The 14,026-nt window shown below is 43.0% G+C and overlaps 1 protein-coding gene across 1 annotated transcript in view; it reads left to right on the top strand.

Annotated features, from left to right (window-relative positions):
• Prkca (protein kinase C alpha) overlaps positions 1 to 14,026 on the top strand; it is a 371,818-nt gene that overhangs the window by 264,549 nt on the left and 93,243 nt on the right.

Genomic DNA, 14,026 nt, shown 5'->3' with positions numbered 1-14,026 from the left:
CAACAGTTTAAATCGGTTATTTAGCCGTCACAACTGCTTGATTACTAGCCTCATTTTTCTGAAGAGGAAACTGAGTAACAGAGAGATTGGTAACACAACACTGCAGCATCCGTAAGTAAGGAGCTAGGACTGGAATATTTGCATCCACACCCTCTGCTTCTATCACTATTCCAAGTGCAGTGCACTTCCTTTGGGGTTCTTTGGGGAATGACTGTATGTGTTTTCCTTGACAAGTACATTTACCTCCATTTGATCAGCAAAGCATTAAATATCTATTTGCATTTAGGATTTTAAACTGTCACAAGTGTTGGAAAGACTGGCTTTAATGTTGTGACTTGTACATAATAGAATAAGCAGAAAATTTCTTTTCTACTTAAGAGAAAAAACAAAAGAGTAAGAGTTTCAGACAACGCTTACTTTGGGAACTATCCTCCCTTCTTTTTATTTATTTATTTATTTATTTATTTATTTATTTATTTATTTTGGCCAGTCCTGGGCCTTGGACTCAGGGCCTGAGCACTGTCCCTGGCTTCTTCCCGCTCAAGGCTAGCACTCTGCCACTTGAGCCACAGCGCTGCTTCTGGCCGTTTTCTGTATATGTGGTGCTGGGGAATCGAACCTAGGGCCTCGTGTATCCGAGGCAGGCACTCTTGCCACTAGGCTATATCCCCAGCCCTCCTCCCTTCTTTTTAAAAGCACACATTTTCTTCCTCTTCTTGTCCCCTCAGCTCAGAATACAGGGAAACAAAACAAAGGATCTTGACATGTCGCTAGGAGAGGGGTAACATAGCTTGCTTCTAGATACATCATGGACCAAACCAGCCAGAGCTGAAGAAGCTCTGCGAAATGAAGATGAAGCTCAATAAAAATCCCTGTTGTATGCACAGGTCACCTTTTGACATCTTGTGTTGTAGAGAAGTTTCTTTTTTTCTCCAAACCATCCCTGCTTTATCCTTATATTTGAGTCTGTGAGTCTCACCTACATTTCCTTTCAGTGGGCTGATGCTGTCACAGGCCACTCGGCATTCCTCACTCCTGACAACCCAGGCCCCTCAGTTCTGCACATACGCTCCCTCCTCGGAGGAAGTGAAGCTTCTCTGGGCCATGAGGTTAGCCTTGAGACCTCACTCTTGTTTCTCTCTCTTTTCTCCTAAGATGTCCACATTGTCAAAGCCATGCATGGGGCACAGGTAGCATGTAGGGGGAGAAGGTAAAACCTAGTCTCCATCAGTAAGAAAGAATTGAGGAGCATCAAATAGAATACATACTGTTGAACCTGGCTGTACATTTCCTTATCTTTCTTTACCGAAGCCATGGCTGGTAGCAATCGAATAGTCCCCACAGGTGAACAGAGTTTGATTATGGAGTTTACATCTGACACCATGTGGCTTGCTATAAGGCAAGAATGCCTGGTCGGAGTTTTTAAATATTTAGCTGTCATTCTTTGTGTTTCTGGGCAAAGCATACCACAACACTGTGTGTGCTAGACTTGCCCCATGCCTTCTGAAATAAAAACAGCAACTCCATCTTGGTGCCTGAATCATTCAATCTCTTCCGTGCGCTGAAAGAGTCCTGCAGGTGTAAAAACACATGGATGTGCTGGCTTTGGTGGCACAGGGTTGTTGCAGAGAAAAGCCATGTCTCGTCAGGGTGGGGCTCATATCATTCTCTTTGCTCCACCAAGAGTTGAACTTGGGGTTGCAGGATCATCTCTCATGGCATCATATCTTCAGAGATGAGCATGGGCGTATCACACAGGAAAACTAAGCAGTATAGCTAATGTCAGCCATGAAGGTCATGGCCCTTGAGAATTGGTTTAAAATTATTGTACAGACAAAGTTCCACTCTAGAAATGCAAATTCAGCAGTAGCTTAATAATGATAATGTCTTATTCCATTCAGGCTGCCCTACCAAAATACTTTAGGCTGGATAATATATAAATAATAGAAATTCATTTCTCTTATGAGAAGTTCAAGATGAAGGCACAGGCGGGTTTGGCTCACTCTTTGCACCATAATAGATGGCACCTCTTGTGTCCTCATATGGCAATGAGGAGAGAAGGGACAACACGCACTCTTGAACCTTTTCTATACAGAGGATAACCCATTCGTGAGAGTCTAATCAGACTAGTTGTTTCTCAAAATCCCCTGCTCCCCTCTCGCCCCCAGCCCTTTCATATTGGGGATTCATTTTCAACATATAAATCTGGAAACACCAATATTTAGGCCAGAGCAAACAATAACAGCAACAGCAACAACTAATACTTATTGAATACTTTCTACAGAGGAGCCATTTTCTAAGCACTTTTCATGTCTAACTTACTTAGACATGAAGCTGTGTGGAAGTTTATGATCATTACCATATAGATGAAGAAATCGAGGCACTGAAAACAAAGTAACTTTCCCAAAGTTTCATAGATTTTCACTGGCTAAGTATTTCAGTTTTATTTAGTGATAGAATCAACAAGAACTAGAAACTTTTTTAAATATAGTTATCTCTCTGAGGATGTAGTTTAGTGGTAGAACACTTGTTTCATATGGGCAAGGTCCTGCGTTTGAGTCTCAGTGCTTAAAAAAAAATAAGATAGTACGTGTATGATGTGTATGGAGGAAAGTCAATCCTAAATATAAAATGTAGAACTCAAGGAATTCAGAAATTGGTAATAAAAATGTCAAGGACTTTTTTTTTCTTTGTTAGTACTAGGGACTGAATCCAGGTCCTTGTATATTCTAGGCAAGCACTCTACCCTACATCCCTAGTCCTTAATTTTTTGAGACAGGATCTAGCTATGTAGCCCAAGGTGGGCTTGAACTTGCAAGCCTTTTGCCTCCACCTCCCAAGTATTGAAATCACAAGTGTGTGCCACCACACCTAGCTTGAAATTTTTACTTTGAAATAAGTTTATATTTTTGGAAGAGTTGCCAAAGCAGTGCAGACTACCTATACACACCCATCATACTTTGAAATAGTACCTGAGACATTTGTAGAAAAAGTAGTTCCTGTGTTTGTCACTGGAGATTCCTTTGTTTTGGTTTTTAATTTCAGTATGTAGCCCGGGCTAGCCCTAAATTCAAGATCCTCCTGCCTCACCCTCCAAATGCTGGGATTAAAGGCATGAACCATCACACTCAGCTAGATGTTGTTTTAAAAAGCCAAAGAGAAGCTATCAATCTTATGTTTTTCCTATGTGAGAGGATGATAACACATTCCAAGCAAAGCCTGAAGAGCAGTCCTGATAGATGTTCCCCTGCTACCATTGTCTGTCTGCAGATCCTCCCAACCAAGCAGTTCAAAAAAGAAATGCCTTTCTTAATAGCAGCTGCCACTTACAGAGTGCCTTTGTGTGGAGCTCCTGGTACTTATCTCATTGAATCTTCAGACTGTCCCAGGATATAAGTGTCATTCTTATTCTCATTTTTGGGATGAGCCAAACAGTTACAGAAGGGAAGGAAATGTTTCCAAGTCATGGGGTGGAAACTGCCTTTTCGTATCTAGGCTCTGAGCATCTCAAGTCTCTCTATTATGTAGAGACTCCTTTGGAACCCATAGTAAATCCATAAATGTTTTCTAAGCCCACATTCATCCCTCCATGATGTTCTTTGAGCATCAATGGTTATAGACAGTCCGCAGTACTTAAAACTAGGAGACAAACTGATATCACAGGAAGGAGTTATAGAACAATTCAAGTCCAAGTACACTTAACTGCCAAATTATGTGGCCCCTAAATAGCACACCACTGGAAGGTGCCCGAGGTATGTAGGGAGCTGGGGAGGAAGAGGCCCCATGGAGAAGGAGACTGGAGGGCTGTGGGTATTTGTTAGAGGGAAGGGAACTCCCAGTGAGGGCTTAAATGGAAATGTGAGAATTAGCCCGGCTTTAATGAGAACACAAATATAAACAATAAACTATAATGAGCAGAGCTGCCGGTCCAAATACAAGTGGATTCTTGGAAAATGCATTTAAACCTAAAACCCTGAGCAGCTGTGTTAATTGCTAAAGTAGCTCGGTCCCCATTTTACCTGTGTAGAAGTACTCAGGTAGAAAACAATTTCCAAAGAAACATAGAAACTCCCAGTGGGAGTTCTGCTTTGGGATGGAAATCTGCCTTTTGAAATCAGAGGTGAGTTTTCCCCTGGATGTGTGTGGTATTTATGGGAAAAGGCCTTTGTTTTTATGGTGTATTTTTATTTTATTGCCTTTGGGCAATGGTGCTATCAGAATCGTATCCCACCCCCCCCCCCCGCCCTTCCAACAGGCAATTTTAATAGGTTTTTTACATTCTTATGTGCTTTTTTCATTTGGTTTGGAGGGATAGTTTAAAAAAAAAAAGATTCCTCCTGGGAACCAGTTTTCAATTTAATGCTGCAAGTAAATTGGAAAAAAGAAAAAGTAGCATGTGCTTTACAGCTGTTTCAGGAACACGTCTCTCCCACAAATAGATTATTCTGAAGGAGAGTCAAAGTTTCTGCCATGATTTGGGTTGTTAATGCAGCATGGCATATGGAGCTGGAAGGGAGGACTTCCTCCCCATCTTTGGCTCCTTCTGTCCTCCTGGGGTCATGTGTGGCCAGTGTCTGGGTCCCATCTCCCCTGGTATTGAGACTTACCATCACGGCAATAGTGGGACAATAGTCCCACTGTGTGCTTTTACCTCTCTACCTCCTCAACGTGTTTGCTTCAGAATCAAGGAAATGAGCCTGAGCTTTGTGTAGGAGTCCATCATCCTTTGACTCATCCATTCCTTGTCCACTTCTTGAGCATGCATCTAGCTCTCTGCCAGGTGCTGGATGCAAAGATGATGAAGACATAAACCTCATTGTGGAATGCATGTTTTTTTTAGCTGGGGGTGGGAGTTAATCACAAGGCACATACTCAAGCCCTTAAGGTCCAATAAGGGATTAGGAGGAGGGTGCCTTAGCCAAAGAAGCTAAAGTCTTGGCTTCACACAGGCAGTTGCAGGAAAGGCAGGAAGACAGAGAAGGTTGACATCCCAGGCACAGATGTAGTGGGTTCAGAAGGCACCATATGTACCATCCAGGATGTCAGGAATTTCAAGTAAGTGATTGAGAGAGTAGGAGGGAAATGTGATTCTCTCCATATTCAAGAGATTAGGAGTACAGTCATCACAGGTTACAGATTGATCAATCCTAGGGCCCATGCATTGCAGGGCTTCAAGTTTAATACTTTTTCCGACAGGGAGATTTTGGTTGCAGACGTCTACTTTTCCACATAACAGGGCATCAGTCCTCTAGCCTGAGATCAGGCTTCACCCAAGGGTCACAGTGACCATAGGCTTTCTTTACTGGAGATGTTGATTGGGCACAGAGGTAGCCCATTGTTTACCTGAAGCTTTGTACAGTTCTTTTCCAAGGGCAGGCACTATGGAACAGAAATGCCAGTGTGAGGACACCCACCAGGAAGAGCTGGACCAAGCTATGCATTTAGTTGAAGGTAATTTCTGTTCATTAAAATCTGTGGGGTGCAGGAGTGCAGAAGAAGATGCTACTGCGGTCTGGTCCTTCAGTTTGGGATAGAGTGAGGGTGCCAGCTTACTCACGTATAATCAAAGTGTCTGTTGCTAGTGATGCTATACTTGGCAACCTGGTTAAGGTATTCCAAAAGTCTGTGAAATGTTATATATGTCAGGAACTTTGTTCCAGCTCGTCAAATATTCATGTGCTCTCTGGAGAGCAGCTGGAAGGAATCCCCTAAGTAAAGCACTGTCCACCCACCTTGGTGGTTCAGCTTCTCAGTCTGGAGTCTCTTAATCTACTGAGCCTCACATGCCACTGCCACTGTTCTTCCCTTTAGTGGACAGTAGACCAAATGAGACATGATTGTGTTTTGTGGCTCTGAACTGGGGCTGGTGCCTTAAACCCTACTTGTGCAGATCTCTCACATGGTCCCTGCCCTGGTTAATACAGAGCCTCCAGGGGATGGCTGCCTGGGACTTAACAGTATGCACTCTGCCGGAGTGCTGCGGCAGAGTTCTGGAACTTGCCCATCTACATGGATGGACAGACACTGTCCAAGATCTGGAAGCCACCCATGGTCTGCGTCCTGAGAGCTTGTGCATTTATACCCATTTTCCACATAGCCTAAGAAAAGAAAGCCATCTGAGCAAGCCAACTGTAAGCATATGCACATGTGTATAATAGGCTGTGTGGACAGAGTATTGACAGAAATAAGACTAACGGTCTCTTGTGCCAAGTGGGTCTCTTGTATGCTATACCTGTCTTTCTTTTGGGTGCCAGTCTTCACCTCCTAGGGTTTTCACATGCCTGCATCAAATACACCAGCTCAGGAATGATCTGTGTAAACTTCAGTTTCAAGCTTTTCTGTCTCAAAACAATGATCTATTTCTAAAAATAACATTGGCAAGCTTTATGTACCCTACATATAAGAAAAATCACTTTTAGTTTGGGCTTAAATACAGGTGGAAAGGGATCTTTAGTATAATAGGAAACTGCTTTTTATGGCAAAGTGTACTTTCTCTAGAAGGCTTTCCAGAACTTGAATTATGGTTTGAATATGAATTGTGACCTATAAACTCAGATTTTGAATATGTGGGCCTAGCTGGCTGCACTCGTTTGGAATGTTCTAGAAACTTTAGGAAGTGGAGGCTATAGGGAGTTGCTGAGATGTGTCTTGGAGGCAATACCAAGTCACCAGTCCCTTCCTTGCTCTCTGCTTCCTGGCTATCATGAGGTGAAGAAGCTCCTGCCATCGTGATATTCTACTCAAGTGCATGGGACCAAGCAATCATGGAATATACTCTCTGAAACCATGAGCCAAAATGAATCCTTCCTCCTTTTGCATGTCTTCTTGCCTATGCCAAAGAAACTCAGATATTGGTTCATTAGCATCCATCAATTCTGAGAGCACTGTAGAGTGCTGTTTTCCATGGAGTGATATTTAGCAAGCATGGACTCTTATTGTGTAGATGGGTAAGAGGGAACAGAAAGTTCTTTGTCTGCCCCACATCCCCAGGGAGGACTGGCTTCTCTTTGGCTCAGGAAGAAGTAGTAACAGCTGGGTAGGGGTGCTTTCTTTTGCTCTGATCTCTGTGCTTGAGCTTGTGCAAATTGCAGGTGCTAATGGATGGCTAGCCAGACCAAACACAAATAGTAGGTTCAGAAAAGGGGATATTAAGGACAAACCAAAGATGTTTCTGGAATCAACTGAGTGCTGACATCCTATGAGAAGAGAACCCACACACATGCCAGGCACCAGACCAACTAGATGCTTCCTGTAGGATGTTTCATCTTAATCACCCTTTGGGGAAACAGGTCATCATTATCGTCGTCATCGTCATCATCCTCTCTTGTAACTGAGGAAACTGAGACTTGGAAGTGCCAGGGACTCCAGGTCACACAGCTTCTAGTTCTCCAATACCCCCCTCTGTGCTCTGTAATATACCTGACCCTTGGTTCTGGCCCAGGGAAGGTGGTGTACTATCCACAGCCATTTCTTTAGTACAGACACAGCCCACACCATTGCTAAAATGATTGCAATTTCATGTTTCCATCCTGCAATTAATAGTTGAGGCTCCTCTGTGATGGATTTGCAGCTCCTGTAATTATGGTGGCACCACTGGCACCATTGTGGGTAAGGGCCCGTCATCACATCCTCCAGAGCCTCCATTTTCCAGGGTTTAGATAATGGCTAGGAATAAAAATGTCAACAGGGAATCTGGCTGAAGCCTTCTGTGCCTGACATTGATGAATTAAAATGGGCAGGAAAAGACAGAAACAAACGCCCCTTTAGGACACAGGCTGACAGTACCCAAGTTGGCTGGGCATGCTCATTCTCACTCTGCCCATATGACTTTTTCTTATTGCCCTGGTACTTCTCCTTTAGGGATTCCTCTTGTGCTTATGTTCTCAGTCTTTGAAGGAACAATGTCTAGCTGTCACTTGCCTTGAGTTTGCTGGTGCTCAATATGCAGGTATACCTTTTGCAAAAGAAAACAAGAACCTTCCTAGCTAGAAACACAGCAGTGTGCAGGTACTAGAATCTCCATTTATTCTGTGTCATTATCCCATGTATGTATGTTGCTTGCTCACAGATGCTTCCATGGCATATGCTTCCAGGTCATGATTAACATGTTTTCAGTGGATTTATCTACTCTATCTTCTTCCTTGGTTGAACATTTCTAAATATCACCGTCATGATTAAATGACCTACTCAATGGCCAGTACCTTACCTGTCTCTCCAGCCTTATTCCTTATACACCCTACCCCTTTCTACTCCATCTTCCAATTTAAAAAAAAAAAACACACAAAACTGTAGCCTCTCCAACATGGCCAATGGTAACCCACTGGGTATTTGGGTGCTTTCTACTCTTCAACTTTGCTTATGGCATTTCCTCTGCTCTCTCTCAAGCATTTTCTTGAGACTCAGTTCTAGTTACTTTCTGAAGCCTCTTCCCCACATTTTATGCCTTGCCTAAAATGGTCTACTTTCTCTATAGGGTGATATCACTTGTATGTTTATTTACATGTTGGACTCCCTCAGGGATAGGGAATGTCTAACTCATGGGTCATATAAGTCATTTGGTAGCTGACAGGACAGGTATGTAATGCTTCGTTGGCTGCCTACAGCCCATGTACCTGTATTGATAATTTTGTATGGCCTGCAAATGATATAAATATCCGAATGGCCCTCGGCCCAAAAAAGACTCCCCACACTTTCCAGATCTTAAGCCCTTTGAGGCTATCTCCTATACTCCAGTCTCCTGCTTCAAACTTGTGCCTAGCATATGCTTGTTGAAATGATGATGATGATGATAGTAGTGGTGATGGTGATGATAGAAATAGACAAAAGGTATAGCATTAAAAATTTGCTCAGATTTATAATGATTCATCTGCAAATGACTCCTCCCATTTTAACCCCTCATCTGGATTAAATTACAAAAATCCTGCTTTAGCCTAACTCATGAAGTCACATGCCTTCTGAGTTCTTTTAGAGACGTACATCAGCCAAGAAAAAAAGGTTGCATCCTGTTGTAAAGATGTGTCATTATTTGCATCCTGACTCGAGTACCTTGTCCTGACTTATTGATGGCATAGCTAAATGTCAACTGGGTACTAACTAGCCATGTGCCCTCCTACAGATGGTTATTCACGCTCAGTTCTCTTTGCAGCGATTTGAACATAGCCTTCCGTGCTGGGTGCTTAGTCATTGGATGTCTGTGGGAGGCAGCAGGATTTGGGTGAGGGGGGCAAAGGGTTGCCAATGTCATTTCCTTAATGCAATTTTTGCCTTCAAAGTATCCCAGAAACCATAGGCAAATGATGGGACTTCTCTTTTCCTGCTTAGAATGATCCCAAGCCCCAGATGCTTTGTAAGAACACTAATCATCCATTTGCTTGGACTTCAGTGACTCCTGCCACAAGGAAACAGGCCTTGAGTGCCTTGCATCCCTAGAAGGGGCGATGCAAATTATGTGTGAGACTTTTTTCAAGATTACCCCATTAGCATACAGAGGTACTGACATTGACTGAGCAGGTCATCCTTGTGCAGGATTTTAATTGCTTCTAATTATAGGATTATCATTTAAGTACAAGATTAATTGCCATGAAATTATTGCAAGGAACTTGATCTTCTTTGAGAAAGTCAATGCATTAGCCAAGTGAGGAATCTCTTAGAAGCTTATAAATGATGTGTTTTCAATCACTTCCATTGAAACTTTCTTTTAACTCTTGGAAGGAGGTTGGGGATTAAGAGACTCCCATTAAGGAGGAAATAAAATAATAGACAAATGTTCCCTTTTGGTTCTTCACCAATACTTCAACAGTATTTAGGAACCATTAGGTTCAAAAGTGGAAATGTCCCAGAATAAATGCAGAGATACTTTCTTTTCTTCAAGGGTGTGTCAAAGTTGTCCAGCAGAAAGCCTGAATAGCCAAATGAGGCTATTCTTGATAGTACCTTATAGTTCTTTCACCAGTAACTGTTTTGCTATCCTTTAAGGAAAGTTGTTCAGCTGTTTTATAAAGAATTCTCCAATTAATGCAGATGTACATGCTCTGATTACTGGCATCAAAATGGCAGAAAACATTAGGCTATATTCTTCCCAGCTTCTCAGCATTTCCACTTGGAAAGATGCAAGATTTCCTGAGAAAATACGAGATAAGTTAGCTCCTGGGGTGGTTCTAAAATATCCCCACTTGAATAGAGTGGGCTGTGGCCACCTGCAGGAAGCTCTGTGCCTGAGCTTCCCCACAGGGGCCTTTCTGAACTGAGAAGAATGGTACTTAGGCTCTACCTCCCATTTTCCTTTGTAATTAATGCAAGGTTTGCAGTTAATTAAAGACAGTCAGGGTCCCTTTTCAAAGTGAGGCAGGCATTTGTGTTGTTTCTTTTTTCTGTTTTCCTAGAACAATGAACAAAGAATAGAAAAAAGCAAACCTCCTATAAAACTTTTCAGAGTGATGCTGCCAGGGAAGTGGCATTTCACCAGCTTCAACTTAGTGGAGACAGACTGTACCAGTCACTCCTGCTTCTCTGCACACACAGCAAGTGTGCAAGAGATCAGAACTGGCTCTTGCTTTGAGCAATACTGAGCTGGTCTCTCTCTCTCTCTCTCTCTCTCTCTCTCTCTCTCTCTCTCTCTCTCTCTCTCTCTCTTTATCATGTTTTTATCAGACCACTCTTCTTGAAGCAGAATTCAGAGTATAAGGCCCATAGTTCTCATTTTGCAGATTATCTTAGTGGGTTAAACAGCTACTGAGAGACCAGGAGAGAGAGAGAGAGAGACACAGAGAGACAGAGAGAGAGACAGAGACAGAGACAGAGAGACAGAGACAGAGACAGAGAGAGAGTTGGTTATGATCCAGTCTCATTCCTTCATACTAATACCCAGCTACTTAGGATGATGCTAGACCTTAATTCAGTCTTTCCACTCCAAATCACAGAGACTTTATGTGATCCTAAGAATTTCTGGTTTTGAAAGTTACCAGTAGATGTTTGAAAAAAAAAATCTGGGCACATTTTTTTCCATTTTATACAACTGAATGGGTTTCTTTTTTTTTCAAGTTTTTATTATCAAACTGATGTACAGAGAGGTTACAGTTTCATACGTTAGGCATTGGATACATTTCTTGTACTGTTTGTTACCTCGTCCCTCATACCCCCTCCCCCCTCCCCCTTTCCCTTTCCCCCCATGAGGTGTTCTCTGGGCACATTTTAAACAACTGATGCTATGTGAGGAAAGTGTATACAGGGGACTCAATGATTGCACAATAACAGCAGTGAGCGGTTTCAGCTGATAGTGTAGCATTGGCTTTGGGATCAGATAGATTGGATCTGACTCCCAACTATATCTCTAACCAAAGCTGAATAAATATTAGGGATTGTTACTCTAGTAATGGAGTTTTGTTCAGGACACATTTAATCATCTAGTTAAATGAATTGAAGTGTGTCACTTTATGGATTAAACATTAACTGATTCATTCATAGTGTAGCTATAACCACAATGAGAGTCTAACCACAACTAAAAAAAAGTCTCATCCTGGACTTCATTTATTTTTCCTTCACCATGCCTACAAACAGACACAAAAACATACTGAGAAATCACCTTTCAGCCCAGAAGTGCCCTGTAAAAGGAGAGAGGTTGCATAGAAGATACTGAAAGATTTTTCTACCGAAAGATTTCACCTGACTGTAGCCCTATTCCCATCAGTAATCTCCCTCTGTCATACCATCATCTGCACATTCATATCAAGGCATCAGAATGATATGAACTCTGAGGTTCCCTTTAGTGTGGCATTTTGTAACCAGGAGAGTTATTTCGGAGAGAAAGTGCTACCATCCTTGCCATGAGTGGGCCTTCTCTGGAGGAAACCTAAGTAAAGTCAGAGACTCCGGGAACTCTGCAACTGGATGAGTCAAGTAAGTCTGGTTTGGTGATTTCTTTTTTCAAACAAGTTTGAACAGCAAAGGCCTTGTAGTGACATCTTACTTGAAAATATATCCCCATCAAAGAGCCCATTCATCTCCTTCTCCATGATCCTTGAAACCTGCCAAGCCCAATATGAAAGGCACTGATGGGAGTTCAGTCTTCTCACTGCTCTAACCAAACCTTAGACAACTTAATGACTAGATAGCATATGTGGGGTTGGGAGGGATAAAAACAAAACTCAAACCACTCAGAAAGAAGAGAGAAGGCCGGGTGCTGATGGCTCATCCTGTAATCTAGCTACTCAGGAGGCTATTCTCTGAAGATGCAGTTCAAAGCCAGCCCTGGCAGGAAAGACTGTGAGACTCTTATCTCCAATAAACCTATCAAAAACCAGAAGTGGCCCTGTGGCTAAAAGAGGTAGAGTGCTAGCCTTGAGCTGCCAGACCCAGAGTTCAAGCCCCACAATCCACAAAAAAACAAGCAGAAGAAGGAAGAGGAGCAGGAGGAAGAGGAAGAGGAGGGGGAGGAGGAGAAGGGGAGGAGGAAGAGAGGAAGAGGAGGAGGAGAAGGAGGAGGAGAAATGTGGGTTGTCTTGTGAAACCCAAGGTGGGTTGAGTTTTCTGTGGGCTGAAACTCAAGGTGGGCTGGTTTTCTGTGTGTCACATCTCCTTTCTACATACTACTGCCATTCGTCATCTATTCCCCACCGATCAACTGTTCCTGGAAGGCATAGAACGTGGGGGCAGGGCAAGGAAGTAACATCCCCCAGAAATGGGAAGGTAAGGGGTACTAAGCAGACTAAGCATGTATACTACCACAAGACTCAGCTAAGCAGGAAGTTGGTTTGGGAGCCAGGCTGCTGCTGTCCATTTGGGTGCCTTTTTCTTTAAATGTATTGTACCTCCACAAAATTCCTAGAGACCAGTGATCATGTCTGAGCTCCTATACAAAAGTTTGATATGTCTCAGTTCCTGTTGAACAAATGAACATGTTCCTGGCCTGGACAGCTTCCAGAAACAACCAAAAATAAGAAAAAAAATCACTTAGTGACATTTGTCCAGCTCAGAGTCCTTTGAATGGGGTCACAGTTGGAATGTAGAATAAGGAGGAGATGGTTGATTAGGGCTCAGGAACTGGACAAAGCCCTCTAGATTGTTTTGAGCTGTTAGCCTTTAGCTTTTCTCCCCCATGGCAGCTTTGTCTGTAGGCTATGTTGCTTGTTTGGCAGACCTGTGCCTCTCACCCCTACAGCTCCGCTTTCATGAGGAATTCCAACTGTGAGACTGAACTAGTTGGCAGCATGCTAACAATGCCTCTGAGTTCTTAGCCGCTGTCCTGAGGAAAGCCAGACTACTTGGCTTCCATTCATCAAAGGAAAGCAAGGTACATTTTATCCATAAATCACAGCCATGAGACCTCCCATGGTTAGGGAACCGATGTGACTCCTGCCTGGTCTGTAAATTGTGTGGGCATAATGCTCACAATGTTAGGGCCTCTCTCCCATCCATCATGAAACACAAAGATCGCAGGTATCCACCTTACAAGACTGCATGGGGATCTTTATCCCGTGTGCAGTCTCTGATTTGTGAGTTGTACAGTGGTTACCATCTTCCCATTTGACTTCCCTTCCATTTGGCAGTTTTGCCACTTCTATGATTATTTTGCCAGCATGACCCAGTGGTACAGAGCACCTTGGGAATTTAAGGATTTGGGAATCACCTCGGAGTCAACTGTGAGCCAGTTTGGGAGACCATGAGTGTACAGGAATGTCATTGATCCTACAGGTGCAGAGCTGCCTCGAGGTTGAATGAGCCACCCTTTTCTGCATATTGATGGAGATAAGAGGCTCTCATTCTTTAGCTGCCCATCCAGGAATAGAGCTCAGCTAGAGCACTTCTGGTAATGAAGCCCAGAAAATATCACTGGAAGCTGGGGCTACCACAAGCAAGCCAAGAACAACAGATTCTAGCTTATCGCCAGTTTGAAAAGTTTAGGTACTTGGTTGCTTGTATGAAAATATTAGAAAGTTGGTCTTAGTGGCTTTGTCTCCTAAGGGTTCAGCTTCTTCAGTCAGGAGGTATGGCATAACTAACAAACATTTTTGTCTTTGCCACACTGATG

The sequence above is a fragment of the Perognathus longimembris genome, chromosome 17 (assembly GCF_023159225.1).
Source record: "Perognathus longimembris pacificus isolate PPM17 chromosome 17, ASM2315922v1, whole genome shotgun sequence".
Taxonomy (NCBI): Eukaryota; Metazoa; Chordata; class Mammalia; order Rodentia; family Heteromyidae; genus Perognathus; species Perognathus longimembris.
The sequence above is the reverse complement of the archived record's forward strand: the minus strand, read 5'-3'. Positions and strand labels throughout refer to the sequence as shown.